At 35.8% G+C, this 15,552-nt stretch overlaps 1 long non-coding RNA gene across 1 annotated transcript; it reads left to right on the top strand.

The window, feature by feature from the left end:
- Nucleotides 1–7,020: 7,020 nt before the first annotated feature.
- LOC140340755 (uncharacterized) lies at nt 7,021–14,415 on the top strand. Its single transcript, XR_011922727.1, has 2 exons — nt 7,021–7,361; nt 11,616–14,415. It is a non-coding gene; the product is annotated as an uncharacterized lncRNA (long non-coding RNA).
- The last annotated feature ends 1,137 nt before the right edge of the window (nt 14,416–15,552 follow it).

The raw sequence follows: 15,552 nt of genomic DNA, 5'->3' as shown, positions 1-15,552 counted from the left end.
AAATTCATCAGCAACGTTATTTATTAGTATTTGTGCGTTGTTCACAATGGTCCCGTGTTCATTCATTACTTTGTACTTACTGATGGACTGCCAGTATCCAACATGTACAGCTCTTCCTGAACAGGATATGACCTAATCATGTATAATGGCTGCTATCAGCACTAATTGTAATGTAAAATAGCGGGACATTGTTTTTTTACACAGTTGACATTACTGTGGAAGAAAAGCATATAGGCAATAGGGGGTTGGGATAGGATTGTATGTTAGGCCAGGCTAAAATTCTGCTTGAAATATTTGCCTTTCCTTAAGAAAATGCTGCTTTAGTCATCTTCCTGTCTCAGTCATTGATCAAAAATGTAAGCATTCAATTGTTTTCTGCATAAAAGGAAAATTGGCTAATCTAAAATATAACTCCCTATCCTCCAACAGAGATAATGTGGCCACCACTAGGTTTTTTGGATACATTGCTGGCACAAAAAGCAGCCCTTTCTTAAGGAAAGTTATCTTTAGCCATCTGTACATTTTTTTTTCCAAGAAAGACTGTATCATAATTGACATTTTTTCTTTGCAATACAGTATATTCCTTTAGAAAATAAAATAAAAATAGAAATGCTGACAGATTTAAATACCTTCATTTATTCCAATGATGCATTCATTAAATTTTACCTAATTGTATTTTCTAATACACTTTCTGTCTTTACCTTACTAATATAATTCCTTTGCACAGCAGGATTTACTGGGAGGGCAGACAAGGAAAAAGAATCCATCAATGAGTAAATCTGACATTTATTAACCAAATTGATGATTTTAGATAAATGATGAGCCAACCTACAAAACATAAGAAATAGCAGGAAAAAAGCGTAAAAAATCAGCATACTAAATAAACATAACCTTAAAAAAAATATACATATTAAATTTGTACATACGCAATACATAAAACAAAAAGATGTTCCAAGCAATATAAAAAAGTAAATCCATGAATACTTCATCCAGGGTTACTAATGAACAGTCTACAGATTCTGGATTGATGTTGCTTTCAGTGCGATGGTATACAGTCCTACCAAATCTTGGCAGCTTCAATAAAAGTACCAGGAAGATGCTGAGGTGTCTTTGGCTGGCAACATACCAGTTTTGCTGGCATTGCACAACATATAGGCAGCTGGGGCTGTTAGTGACATTGCTTGCTAGCCTGATGTCCTTGTCATTGAACTTTGGGAACATTTACTGTCTCCACTGGTGCTGGGGTTGCCACAGTGTATTTATTCTTTTTTATTTTAGCGCAATGATGCAAAGTGTCACATGTGAATTAGTCCTAACACATTCTTTTGGCATGTAAGACAGTTCACACATATTTATTTAAATTGTGAATTTAGCTGTGAGCCTACATTCACCTCCTATTGTGTGTCTCCCCTCTTATTGTGTGTTACTTCCCTCTTCCTAGTTTGTAAGCTCTTCGGGGCAGGGTCCTCCCCTCCTCCTGTGTCACTGTGTGTATCTGTCTGTCATTTGCAACCCCTCTTTAATGTACAGAACTGCGTAATATGTTAGGCGTTATATAAATTCTGTTTATTATGAATAATAATAATAATAATAGTAAATAATTTCTGCTGCCATAAAGTTTTCTGAGTATTTCTGTGCTTTAATGAGTACATCCCATTCTATACATGTTATTCTATTCTATTTATGTTCTTGTGAACTTGAAAGGAAAAAGTTGGAAAAAAAACAAAATTAGTTTGTGACTTTCTGATATTTTTCCATAATTATTTGAATACCAGAAATTATACCTGGTAGCTGGGATAGTGCTGATGTAAATGCTGTATGGAAAGTATATAAAAGTGAGAACTTGATTGCCACTTTATGAATGAGTCAATCTGAAAATTGCCTGTATTTTACAAACATTTTACTGGTGATTCACACATTTGCAATTTTATTAATGTATCCTTACCATTGACTAAAGCTGTATTTGCATTCTTTTGATTCTTTCTTCTGAGAAAATAGTTATGTACATCATTACTCAACTGAGAGTTCCTCACTTTTTACCTTTTGCCTTAACCACAAAATAAAGACTGTACTGTTTTTTTTTAATTTTTTGCCTTTTTTCTTGCCAGGTACAGGTGCCAGGTACTATAGTAATAGGGTACACTAGGCTATGAAGATAGACCCCCCTCCCATCTCCATAGAGCAGAATGCTGTTGTATGTTCAGCACTCGTTCATGCATCGTGCAGTCTTTTGTCGTTGGAAAGGATCGTGAAAGATCCTTTCCAACGACCATTATTGCATGTGTGTACATAGCCTAACTCAGGAACTGTATAGCTATGTTGGCAAAGAAAACAATATAATTAACTGAAAAATCAACAGGAAGCCTTAGTCCAATTGTTTAGGCCAACACTAATGAGGAAGCTTGTTTGGCTCCCCTGGAGTTAGCTTTGAGAGTGATCTTGGTTGTATTCTTTTCTTGTTGCCTAATGAATGTGACATCCTTTACGTAGGTTTGATCATGGTAGTGCTCTTTGCCGGCATAGGCTGGGATCTACAAAGAGGCTTTGCTGGGATTTATAGTAGAGGGCAGTTACATTAGCCAGTGCTGTAAATGAACAGAGAGGTGCTTAACATCAGCAGAGGTCTTACAAGGGCTCTTAGTTGGAAGAAATTAGGTCAGCCCAGGTACAGCCAAGATGCTGCCCTCCAGTAAATGTTGTTGAGAACAAAAATGAGCTGATTTCTAAATTGCCAATTTCATCCATTTTAACTTAAATTATTGTATATAATACGGCCTTAAGGTTGAAAAAAATGATTACATCTAGTTAAAGTTCATATTTTAGTATTATCAATATCTTTAGTATTTTATTAGTATGGCATTATCAATTAATGTTAGCACTTGTAATCTTCTAAACCTTTGTCAAATGACAAAATATCTTCTGTTTTCATTATATATTTCAAAGTAACTCCCCGATCATGGTGCCAAAATACACAAATATGGACATCATCTCTTCCCCTTAAGGTCTGACATGATCTCTACTCCTTGAAGTCTGCAGTATCTCATTTCTATTTAGGTGATTTCCTGTTTCTTCCTATCCAAAAGACATGAGTAAAAATCTCTAAGTGAGGGGAAATCCCAACTGTTGTTATCAGAACAGATGCTCCTATTGCAGGTCCATTTTATTTCCGGTGACAAATGTATTTATAAAGAAGAGACAATCTTATAACGGACAACCACTCATCCACTCTTCCCTCCTTTTTCAAATTTGATTGCCACTCTAATAACACCAAATTTACTTCCATTGTTGCTGCATTCTCTACCTTTGTAGACAGGCAATGGCTAAAAAAAAATTGGCAATCAGGGTGTTTGAAAAATATCAATCTCCATTGGCCCCAATAAAGTTGCAGTTAGGTCTGCACACCACTTTATATTTATGCTTTTATAAATATATACTTGGCTTTAATTACAAATTTTTTAATTCATTTAAAACACTTCATGAAAACCACCCTCCTTCTCCACATTATTATTCACCCAGTAAGCAATAGTAGTATTTTCCACTGTCCCTGTCAGTGGTGAATATAAGATCTGTGTTTTCAGAAAATGTTTTCATCTCTTGGAAGATACTGTATTTCTAAATGTATCATTCACATTTCCCAAAATGTCCAATGAATATTCAGTGAGAGACTAATAAAAATACATGGCAGCCACAAAGCTCTCAGCAGTGTTTTTCATTAGAGGATAACCAGTTTCTCACAACATCTGTCAAATAAAAAGAAATTAAGCTGATTTACTAAAGGGGTATTTTTCATGCTTGTCTATGATCATATCAAGTTCCTATTCAGGCTTGAGGGAAATGTATATTATTTTAACCACTGTGAAACTGTATTTGAAATGAACACAGTCCAAGATGAAAAGGACTTTTTTTTTAAATAGGCTTCAATGCACTTTTTTTCTCCCAAACAGATAAACAGTACCCATGGATTCGGATTAGATGTTTAATCTTATCAGAATATCAATTTGACAAGTTTTTTGAGCAGTAGAAGTCACCACTCTAAACTATTTGTTGTGTTTTCCTCAAAAGATTTGATTCCTGCTGCCCTGTTAGGACAAATGTTAAGCCTTAAAACAAATGTCAAGCCTTATGTCAAGCAAATTTTTCTGCCTGCTGGAAAAGATTACAAGAACAAATACAAAGGGTGATTCTTCCCCTAGACACAAATGGCAAAAATCAGAACCCTTAACTCTCTATCCAAAACCAAGATTTTATTTTCCCCTGGTGATCCTGCCCCTAACACACTTCTTGTCCTTCAGTGACAATGTTGGTGTATTACACAGGGTAGAGAGTAGCAGAGTAGCAAGCATTATTACTTTAGGCCAGACCTTTCTAACCTTTATACCCTGGAGGAACCCCTGCAATATCTATCAAATCCTGGATCCTCAGATACAGTTAAAGGGAGTTAGAAAATGACTCTTAATGTTTGTGTCAGAATGCCACATTTACAGACATGTAAAAAGATTATTGGTGGTGTGTCGTTGGCTCTGTAAAGTGGTAATGGTCCAAGGATTTTGCAGTCAATGTAAAAAAAAAGGCAACAGCTCAAGGAACCAAAAGACACCTCAGAAGGAACCCCAGGGTTCCACAAAATGATGGCTGAGAATGGCTTTTCTCATTTTGGATTACAGATCACTAAATGCCCCCCATACCACCTCACCCCAACTGACTGCTCCATTTTATACCACTGCTGGAGACTTTTGGGAAGCATAGATTATACACAAAGTTACAACCTCATTTGGTTTCTGTGGGATGAACTCATGTTAGCCAACAAAACATTTCAATGGTAAATTTACCAAACCAAAAAGGCAGCAAATAAGAGAAGTTACTTATTAGGGTTTACATACATAAATACTGTAAATTAATGAGTTCAGAATATTGGATATGGGTTTAACTTGTGTATGATTTTATTGATAGCTGACTTAACCACAGATAAAAAAATGTCAATAAACACAGGCTCATCAACATCATTTCAAATTACACATAAGATGACAAATATCTCCTAAATAGGAGCAGGCATGGGCCTAAAGCTGGCTAATCTTTATTACGTCAGCTGTGGACAGCAATGTAAGGGGATTAGGTATCCTGGTAATGAAAGAAAAGGGAAAGACATAATCAATTGTATCAGGAGAGTTGCTAATCTCTGATAAGTTACTATTTCAGAACACTCAATATATCAGCACCAATAGGGAACATTAAGACACATGTTTTCAATTATTGTGTATATTAATTTCACACTTATTTAACATAAAGTGCTTAACAGTGATGAAACAGGTGGAAACGTTAATCACCCAAAACTATGTGCACCTTGTTTGTATAGATCTTGATAAATAAGAATACCACTTTACTAATCACATGATTGCCCCCTTTCATATTAGATCAAGATAAGGTACATGTACTAGTCTTTATCTCCGAAAGACATGGTAATTAAAAGAATTGGCCCAATGTATTGAGCTACACATTTTTAAAAAATATATATTTTAATTTTTCTTAATATTTAATCCCTATGTACACATATAGTCCATTAAGCTTACTTACTATCATATCCCTGACGAAGCTCATTCGTGGCGAAACGCGTTGGATTCAATACAACCTAAGCACGGTCCCCTGCATTATTTTCACGTAAATCTATTGTATCGCTAGAAATACGTATGTATAGGCACTAAGTGACCCATACGCTTCACATTGTTAAACAGGTATGGGATATTGACTGGTTTGTTCTTCTTTGCTTTACTAATTGTATATAAATACATTGATTTTTCTTCAAACTCATTTGTGAGCCCAAAACGTCTTTCTTTTCTTCTCTCTCTACTTTTACGTCCAATCTAAGCTAATTAAAGAGGTGGCTCAACTCCCACTGTAAAATCAAAGTAAGGGGAATACACCTCTTTCATTATTTTTGAGCTACACATGTGTTAATTGTTATTTGTCATGTCTACTACTATCAGTTCAGTCATTTAATTGTAATTTTCATCGTCATTCGCTATCCTTTCTAAAAAGAATGGTATATATAGCACATATTGCTCAGTATAGCATACTTATTCAGCCTGGTGGGTTAGTGGTTAGGACCTTGGCCTTGCCACTAATGAGGATTCTTGAATCTGGGATACTATCTAAATGTGCATATTTTGTTTTCATGTTCATTGAAAGCCTGATTCCACTTAAACTGATGTGTCTGTATGACCATGGTAGAGATTTAGGAATTTCTATAGGAATGAATTATCAAAACCTAAAAATGACTACAGACACAAACTTCTATCGTACCCCATCATCCAGTGTTCTGGTTAGTAAATCATTTAAAATAGATTTTCCTACGTGATCGTTATTTAGTCCTTGACCCAATGCCTATGAACATGCACATTTGGTGGAAAAATTTGCACTTGTTGGACAGACAGAACTTCTAATCACAATTTTATTTTTATGGTTGATGGTATGACACTTCACCGAGAGCCGACTCACCCAGGTTCAGCAAGCAAGGAAGCGTCTGGCAAATTGCTGCAAGCGGCTGGTTCACTCTGCTGACATCACTAAGCACTTTTGAATTCTGTAAAGTGCTAACACAACAGGAGAGCTATATAAATTAATAAAATATAAATACTTACCTGTTTGTAGAACAATACAAAGAATTGCACACTTTAATTTACATTCCAGTATTTCAGAGTACCTTGCTTTAAATATTTTCTAAACTCGTATTAAAATCCTTACACGTATGTGTTAAACTATATCCTATTGATTTTACTTTAATGCAGAATTTAAAAACAATCACTGGATTCTGGTGCCATTCTTTTATATCCTATTATATTATTTATTTTCTTTCCTGCAGCCTGATGACTGCTCTTTCTATTTGCTCCTGTTTGGGAGGAAAAGCTGTGAAAGCCTGTACAGCTCAAATAGCTGTCTACACGTAGCTAAAGGAACTGGCTAATTTGTTCTTTTATCATTTTCATCTCAGTCTGGACTGGAACCCAAATGGGAGGGCACTGGTGGTGAGTGATGTGTATATAAAAAAACTTGGGGGAAACTTTTAAAGCTGAGAAAATACAGAGCAAGATACAGATTCCTTCTAGGCATAAGAGACACAGCACATTGCTCAGAAGCCATAGAACTGCTACTGGTAAATTAACAAAATACTTTTACAACACCAAGGCAAATATAAATGTTAGTGAATATAAAAAACTGCAGTACTAGATAAAATAGAAATATAGAGTTATAGTCATATATATTTTTTCTGGAGAAAACTGCTCATTGTTGTGGATATAGAAGTGCACAGAGAAAATAAAACCACCGTGGCTACTTCTTGGGATAGACCTCCTTTAAAACAAAATCAGGTGAGAATATTTTGGTTATTTGTACTTCCAATTGATAATATTACCTTTGGACTTTAAGTTATGTTTGTATACATAAATGTATGTATTTGTACTTTAAATTTGGAAACATACGAACTATGTAGAATGGCGTGTCTTTTTACCTGGTTTTAGATAGTTAGTTATAGTTATTAGCTATAGTCATTGCAATGTTGCAGTAGATAAAAAAAAAGTTAAATATTTCCTATTAATAATAAAAGTTAGACCAATGAAAAAACAGGAAAGTTCCACCTAGCAGCCAATACAGTTTTTTTCTCTAACCAGAAATGGGAAATTTGGAAAGTGATCATTTGTTAAGGGTAACAGGTGCACATTTACTTGTCAGATGTGTAATTTAATATTCATAGCAGCCTAATGAAGATTTAATGGGGATCTAAAGGGTTGGAAACTTGCCCTAGAATCTCTTTGCCATAAGCAAGAAATAGCGTTGCTCTAGCAAGCAGATTTAAACTTTTGTTATAATTTTCCATTGCAGTTTGGTGTCACAATGATGACAATGCTGCAGCTTAGAACAGTTTTTGGAGCAAATTATAAATTAGGTAGAATTACACCACTATACGATTATGTCCCTGTAATGTAAAATCCCCAAAAAGTTACAAATCAGTCAAAAAAGAAAGAATTGCTGTTTTAGCAGTTCCCATTGCCTTGCCTATCATGAAATGTTGTCAGTCCAAATGCCTATCTCTATTCTCAATTTTTTCTGAAGTCAGAAACATTTCTTTTTACTAACCCAAAAGTAAGGTAAAGCTTTATGGATTGCCTTTAGAGTGTACCTCAACATCTTCTAGATGGTGCACCCTGATTACAAGAATCTTTCTGTACCAGTTTGCACTTGTACTGTGCACTATACTACACATTGTACACCACACTGTTCTGTTGAGGATTATTTAAGATAGAAGCAGCTGTGTGATGTATAGCTGCAGGTGCCATATATGCTACCATTTTTATAGTTAGAAATGATCTGAGAGATGGTTTATGAAAAGGCTTAGATCACACAGTCAAAAATAAAATAATATAAATGGATAACTTATTAAAAGGTATAATAACAATAATACCTCGTGCCAGAATATATACAATTTCATCAATTATCAATATCATCAATTAAAAGTTTTTTTCTTACGATATTTTCTGTCCTGATGGTCAGCATCAGTCAACAAACTTCTTCTGTGCACAAGTGGACCTGGACCTACCCCAGCCTGTGACTGAACAGTGACAGGAGAATCAACACTGTGATGAGCTCACTTCTGTCCCTCTGCACTTTCCTCTTTTCAGCAGGCTTTGTGTCAGCACATAAGATGAATGGCTCCTTGGGCTGCTTCTTTCTTTCACTATGTATGGAGACTGTGCAAGACTATTACCATGCTAAGTTAAGGAAATTATACCCCTTGTATAAAAATTTAAATTTAATGATGCATTAATGATTGACTTTATTATTTTAGTTATTTAGATCTCCCTAGAGTTCAACGTTGAAGCAATATTACACTGCAGTAGGGGGCACCCAGCATTTGTCTTTTACCTCTGAGTAACACTTACCTCTTTCAATCTGTCCCTGCCATGTCTTTTTCCTCTTTTTTTCTGGTTTGGTGCATTATAAATTCTCTTCTACCAAAAGACCCTACATACCGGCAAAGTTTAAGTTTTTTGTATTTATTATGATTCTTATAGCAATACAATCAACAATTGCATAAATAGTAATACATATGAAGTGCATTATAGGTCAGTTTACATGAATGGATTGTAAAAGGTGCAAAACTGTGTTTGTTGGATAGGTTCAAAATAGCATACATACAAAAGAATACTCAACAGGTGGCAGCACTGGGGAAGATAACCCATATTGCTGCTAAAAGATAAATTAAAAGAATGAGCAGAAGGTGGTTCTAACGGATTGCTAGGATATGACGGGGAATCTCTTTCCACCATCTTATATTGATACAATGCTCAAAACATTTCTGGAGTTGTTGTTTTATAGTGGGATTTAACATTACATAGTTACATAGTAAGTCAGGTTGAAAAAAGGCATAAATCCATCAAGTTCAACCACTAGGGAAATAAACATCCCAGATATAAATCCCTATAAGACATAGTTGGTCCAGAGGAAGGCAAAAAAACCCTCGTAACAGGGGAAAAAAATTCCTTCCTGATTCCACGAGGCAATCGGATGTTCCCTGGATTAACAGTCTCTGTTATCTTTACTTTAAAAAAATTTACTTTGTTCTTTGCTCCTTCTAGAAAAACATCCAGCTTTTTATTAAAGCAATCTATAGTAGTTGCTAAAACTACTTCCTGATTCCTTTAATCTTTTTAAGCTTAATTCTGCTGTAAATGACTTTTGTTATATAGGTAATATGTGAGCTGCCACTGTTGGCTGCCAAATAAAATTTGCATTTGCCCATCTTCCATTGACTTTGCAGTTTTTTAGGTCCCTGACCCCAGTGCAGTGATTTAGGCCAGAGATTGTGCTCTCCAAAAAAAGTTCTTAGTCAGTCACATGTATTTTTCTTATGACTGATAGAGAAGATCACACAAATATTTTAAGCCCTGTTTTGCTTGTGATCCTGTCACATAGGTTTGATATTGCAAGTCACAGCTTCCATATTCCTTTTTGATGATCGGTGAATTATCCCATGGTGTAAGGAATGTAGAGGTTATGGCAGCGAGTGTAGGGGGTATGACAGTTGTTTGTGTGAATCAGGAGAGAAGTGCAGAGACTTTAAAACTTGGTAGTATATTCAAAAGAGTGGTGCAGAGAGTTTGAAAGTAGGTCATATGTGCAGGAGCGGAGTGCAGAAAGTATGACATGGCAACATATGCAATAAAGGAGTTTATCAGATATGGCAGTGGGTCGTATGTGCAGGAAAAGAATGTAAAGGGAATGATATTGGGCAATGTATGCAAGTGTGTAGTGTGGAGGGTAAAGTAGTGCAGAAAAGCCTGTGAAGGTTATGACAACAGACATACAAACATCATAAATAGGTATAACTGATCTTTTCATAATTATCAGCCTTTAGCTTCACAGATTCCGCACAGGCAATTCTGCGGTTCCACAGCAATCTTTGCCTTGACCCCAAAACACCTTTGAGACTTTGCCAATACTGCGCATTCCGCTGGCATGACCAGCACATTTAGGCTTGGACATACAGTATGAGTCTGAATATATAGCCGCTTTTAAGAACTCCTTCAAATCCAAAACCATTCTTACGCCCCATTCCTATTAGTCCCCAAGATTTTGAACCATCATATAATCATGTTGGATTACCCATGTACTGGAGACTGTGTGCTAGGGCCAGTGGTGGACTGGGCAGAGGGGTAGGGTGAGTATTTGCATCCAATCATCAGTACCTATTCGTAATAGGTCGGTCATCAAGACTTTTGTCAGAACAAGACTCATCAACTGTATATAATGTGACATTAATGAGTGGCTGAGGACTGAATGCTGAGGAGTTATCGCATATGTGCAATGGAATGGTCACTACAGAGTTAATGCACATGGGCTGAGGACTGGTTGATAAAGGGTTGATTTCTCACTGCAAGCATATGCACTAAAGACTGCTCACTGATCTTTCTCACTTCTGGCATTAATTCTGGTGAGGTATGTCCTGGGGAAAGGATACACAGGAAAAAACGATAGGTATCATACTCTGTAATCATATTCCTGCAGTACAGGCTCCCATACTGTATATAAACTATACCTCTTCTCCACTTATAACACAGGCACTAAATGTTTCTTTTTGCGGTGGAAGCACAGAGGCTTCTACTAAATGGAGCTTCACTATTTGAAATGTTGAACGTCCATTGTTCAGGCTCAGTGAGCAAAATTATTATAGTAGGGTTCAATATGCAATTAGTGCGTTGGAGTGTGGTGACTGCAAAGCCATTAGAGGGAAGATTTGTATGTTGAAGAAAAGCCACAGAGAAAAGACCAATGTGTACACGAGAAGTGGGATCACATTGAGTCTAAGAAAAGAACAACAAGTGTGCTTGAGGAGGGTAGAGACCAATGCTCAGGTGCTGAGGGTGGGATATCATAAGCAAAAGTCCAATGTTAGAGGTGTTCTTTCACAGTTTGATCATGCTAGGTTTAATATTACAGCTAGAACCTAGAACAAGGACCATTACATTAGGTATAGTAAAATTTATACATTTTATTATTAAAGAAAGATGTGAATACTTCTGTTTCTGTTATTTGTTTTTAGAAGTTGCATGTATTTGTTTTCCCAGCAGTTGTTTTACCACAAGATCAATGGCATCATCCATTATACCTGCCGAGATATCTGTAGAGCTGGATGAAAATGCAACAGAAAGCAAAAATGATGACAATGAAAAGCCAAACAAAAGCACTGAAGACCCACATCTGATCAGTACAACAACAGGAGGGATGGAAAACTCCTGCCACAGCTGTATGTTGGGCTTTGGATTGGTGACTTTAATAATTGGCATATCAACAACAAGTGTGTATTATGCAAATGGCTCATCAGATTTTAGCCTCTCTGTAGTGGGACACTCAGTCCTCTTCCTAGCTATTACCTGTCTTTTATTCAGCTGTGCTTGGAGATATTACAGGAAGAAACAAAAGGAAAAAATCATGGAAGACCTGGCAGAATTGTGCTATGAGAACAAACTGAAAAAAATCAGAATATAAAAATACTTGTGTTCAGAAAAAAATTTGCAATGGATACAATTGCTAAATGGTTCAAGGCCAAATATATTGTTGCAAAAATGACATGTTTATTTCCTATGTTAGAGGAGGAGAGGACCCTACCCGAACGAGTTTACAATCTAAGAGACAGTAAAGAAATCTGAAAACCGGTCTTGTTACTTTGTGTATCATTTGTGTGTAATATAGGTATTTGTAGATGCATATATTATATATTATTTTACAAAACCTTCCCGTAAGATAAAATGCTCCTTTAATGTGTTTTATGTATGTTATGTTAATTGTAAAATTATTTTTGGGTAGACCTCACATAGTCTGAGACTGCTACTAGGAGCCATTATTGTGGATGGGAAGGCTGGTGTGCCATCTTACCATTGCACAAGTCATGGAGTCTGTATAGGACCAGGAACACAGTAATATAGTGCTAAATCTATAAAGATTAATCCAAGAAGGCAAGCAGGATTTTAGGTTATACAAGGTCTATATCTGATTGAGATAATTAAAGTGGAAATTCAGACTTTTTCAGATAAAGTGAAGTAAGGTTCAAAGCTCCTTTTATGCATTTGTGGCTTTGTTTCCACTGGGGATGTCTCTCATTATATCCTGTTTCAGTGACCTCCTATTACCAGTATTTCCAATTATTGGGAGTCATAAAACAATAAAAATCTAACAAATGACCAACACACAGAGTTGGAATTTTTGAGGTATGTGTGAAATTATTTTTTATAACGTTATTCAAAAATGTATTATTTAAAGTCAGATAGACCTAAATCAGTCGAATACATCCAATACTTTGGATGAAGAAACCTCTACATAGATCTTTAAGTCCACCCCAAGGGGTGCGGAGGTTTCTTCATAAGTGGAGGTTTCTGATGTTTGTCTGGAGATCAGCTTTAAAAAGCTCAATCTCACACAACATCATGTGAGATTTAGAATATTTGACTAATCGATGGAGGCAATGACAGTTGTACCTAAATATTTGCCCTTTTTATAACTCCCAGAGTCTCACCCAACCATTACAACAAACAAATCTCTCTCTTCTTCTGTCTCTTGTTTAGTGACTTCAGGGAAAACATTCATTGAAGATGTATAGACAAAAGAAAAATGTAGACCACAGAGATAAACCACTGGTGGGAAAACCTGTCTGCAGTTCATTAAAAAACTAGAAAGACTGAATTCCAGATGTTAATTTGTTTTCAGAGATGAGCAAAAATGAGACATCAGAACAAGAAGAAAGACAAACATAAGGGAATCTCTTATAATGTGAAAACATTTTTGTATTTTATCATATTGTAACCATGTTTTTTTAACTGTGTTAAACATAAAAGACCTATAAAACAAAAAGAGCTCTAAGATCAAATAGTGTAGAATAATGAAAATTTGCATGAAGAAGTCTTCTGAATCTCAGCTTGGAGGAGTGAACATGATTCAGATTTGTAAGTTACAACCTATACTAGGAAAGCAGTGGCCAGAATGTTTCAATAAAAGGTCTATTTACTCTGGTATAAGGTAAATTTCCCTGAAATTGTTGTAATAAGTACAAACTCAAGGCAAATTTTCAATTGCATGGAGTTTGATAGAAGTAAATGGTAGTCCAAGTTACAGACATATGTAGTCTATATCACAGTCTTACTATTTCAAATATACGTCAGCTGGCTCTTTGTGCAGAATTCTTCAATATATGATGTCTGGGTAGAAGTGTGAGGTATCACTGAACTCTAGTGGTGAAGGTTGGTTAGAAACCTAACTTGATACATGTAGAAGTTCATAAAGAAATCACACGATTTTCCACTCCCAGTGCGGTTTTTACCATTACCGCACAGCGGAAAGCAACTTTTCCTTCAAGGAAAACTATGCTGCAACTCCTCCACAACTGCATGAAAATACTTGGTTCCCAACTGCTCCCATTCAACCACGGTTGGAAGCACAGTTGTTCCTGTAGTACAATGGTGTGGCTTACCACAATTCTAAAAGGTGCCAATGGTGCACAATTCTAAAAGTATCAATGCCTGGGGAGTGGGGTAACTACACTGAATAGGAAAGGTGACAGTGCCTCTTTAAATATATGTCTGATATATACACAGATGTGGTAACATTTTGATTTTTTACATACTGGAGAGTTTATCAAAGTAAAAAAAAACATTGCAAGTGAATTGTGGAAAATAACGTCAGAATTTTAAGACGCTGTTTATTTGATAAGAACCTTCATTCGGTATTTTCTTTGTGTTCCCCAAGATAGTGTGCTTTCCAGCACAAGTCATCACATTGAATTATGCTTGTCAGTAAATTCTATTTTATGTATTTTTATATGTAAGTTCTAACCACAAGTATTACAGATGTACAATAAAATGTTACAGTTCCCTGCTTACCTTTCCAGTGTACAGTTTCTTTATACAAAGTCAACAATTTATCATATATTCATTAAAGAAAATGGTCTGGAAAAGTATTGTGTAGGCAAAATTAATAAACAGTGAAGGAAAAATTACTCTTTGTGAAAACAGCTGGTGAGACACACAATGAAAATAGTATTCATTGTATGGTAAGATTTAAAAAGATTCCTTTACTTACTCTATATAGTGCGTCACAAGCCCAGGCTGCCTCTGCAAATATTAAATATGAAATAAAAAGATCCATTGACTGTTCACAACCATCTATTTCATTTTTACTATAGTTTCTTTTGTGTATGTTTGAAAATAGAAGAAACAATCTGCCCAGTAGCAAGGTGCAAACACTGTGGTAAAAATCACATTTTAAATTGTACCTTGCAGTCTTTGCACAAATGGTATTTATAAACCAGGCCAAACTTCAGAATAATATAAAAGGGAGTGAATTGCTGGAGATATGAGATCATTTGACCCCGGATGCAAATCACTTTGGGGTGGTGGGGAGTTAAGTGGGTAATTCACCAACTGAATGCAAAATACCAAAATATAATAAAACGTATGAGAGTTGAAAGTTAAAATCAGAGATAGTAGAAAAGAGATAACAGGTATATTATGTTTATGCACACTGGCCTTCATTCATAATCTATAATGGGGAAGGGGATTAACAGAATTAGTCAAATAGTATGTAATCTCTCAGATTCATAGTAAACATTTGGGCCATAGTACATTTAGGTCAACATTTATTGACTATAAAAGCTGTTGGCTTCCCAAATATAAGGAGTGAATCTTGAGAATGTGCAATTATAATACTAATTATTATTGGGTTCTCTGGTCCTAGAACCCCTGGAATGCAAAAAAGCCAGGTCCATGACCTCACTTTTCTCTGTTAGAACTGGTTGCGTAGTCCCAGAACCACCGCCTCCCAAAAAGCCAAGTCTACTGCCTCACTTTTCTTGAATATTAAAGCTCAAATCCTTTTTTTACATGCATAGGTCACTACCTTTCTAATTATAAAAAGTGGCCTTTACTGCAATGCACATCCCCACCCTGGCATTGTCTCCTACAGAATTTCCAACCCAATCCTGTGGCTGTCTCTATTTCAGGTTAAATGAAACCT

Source organism: Pyxicephalus adspersus, chromosome 11 (genome assembly GCF_032062135.1).
Source record: "Pyxicephalus adspersus chromosome 11, UCB_Pads_2.0, whole genome shotgun sequence".
Taxonomy (NCBI): domain Eukaryota; kingdom Metazoa; phylum Chordata; class Amphibia; order Anura; family Pyxicephalidae; genus Pyxicephalus; species Pyxicephalus adspersus.
This window is presented reverse-complemented; position numbering and strand designations above follow the sequence as displayed.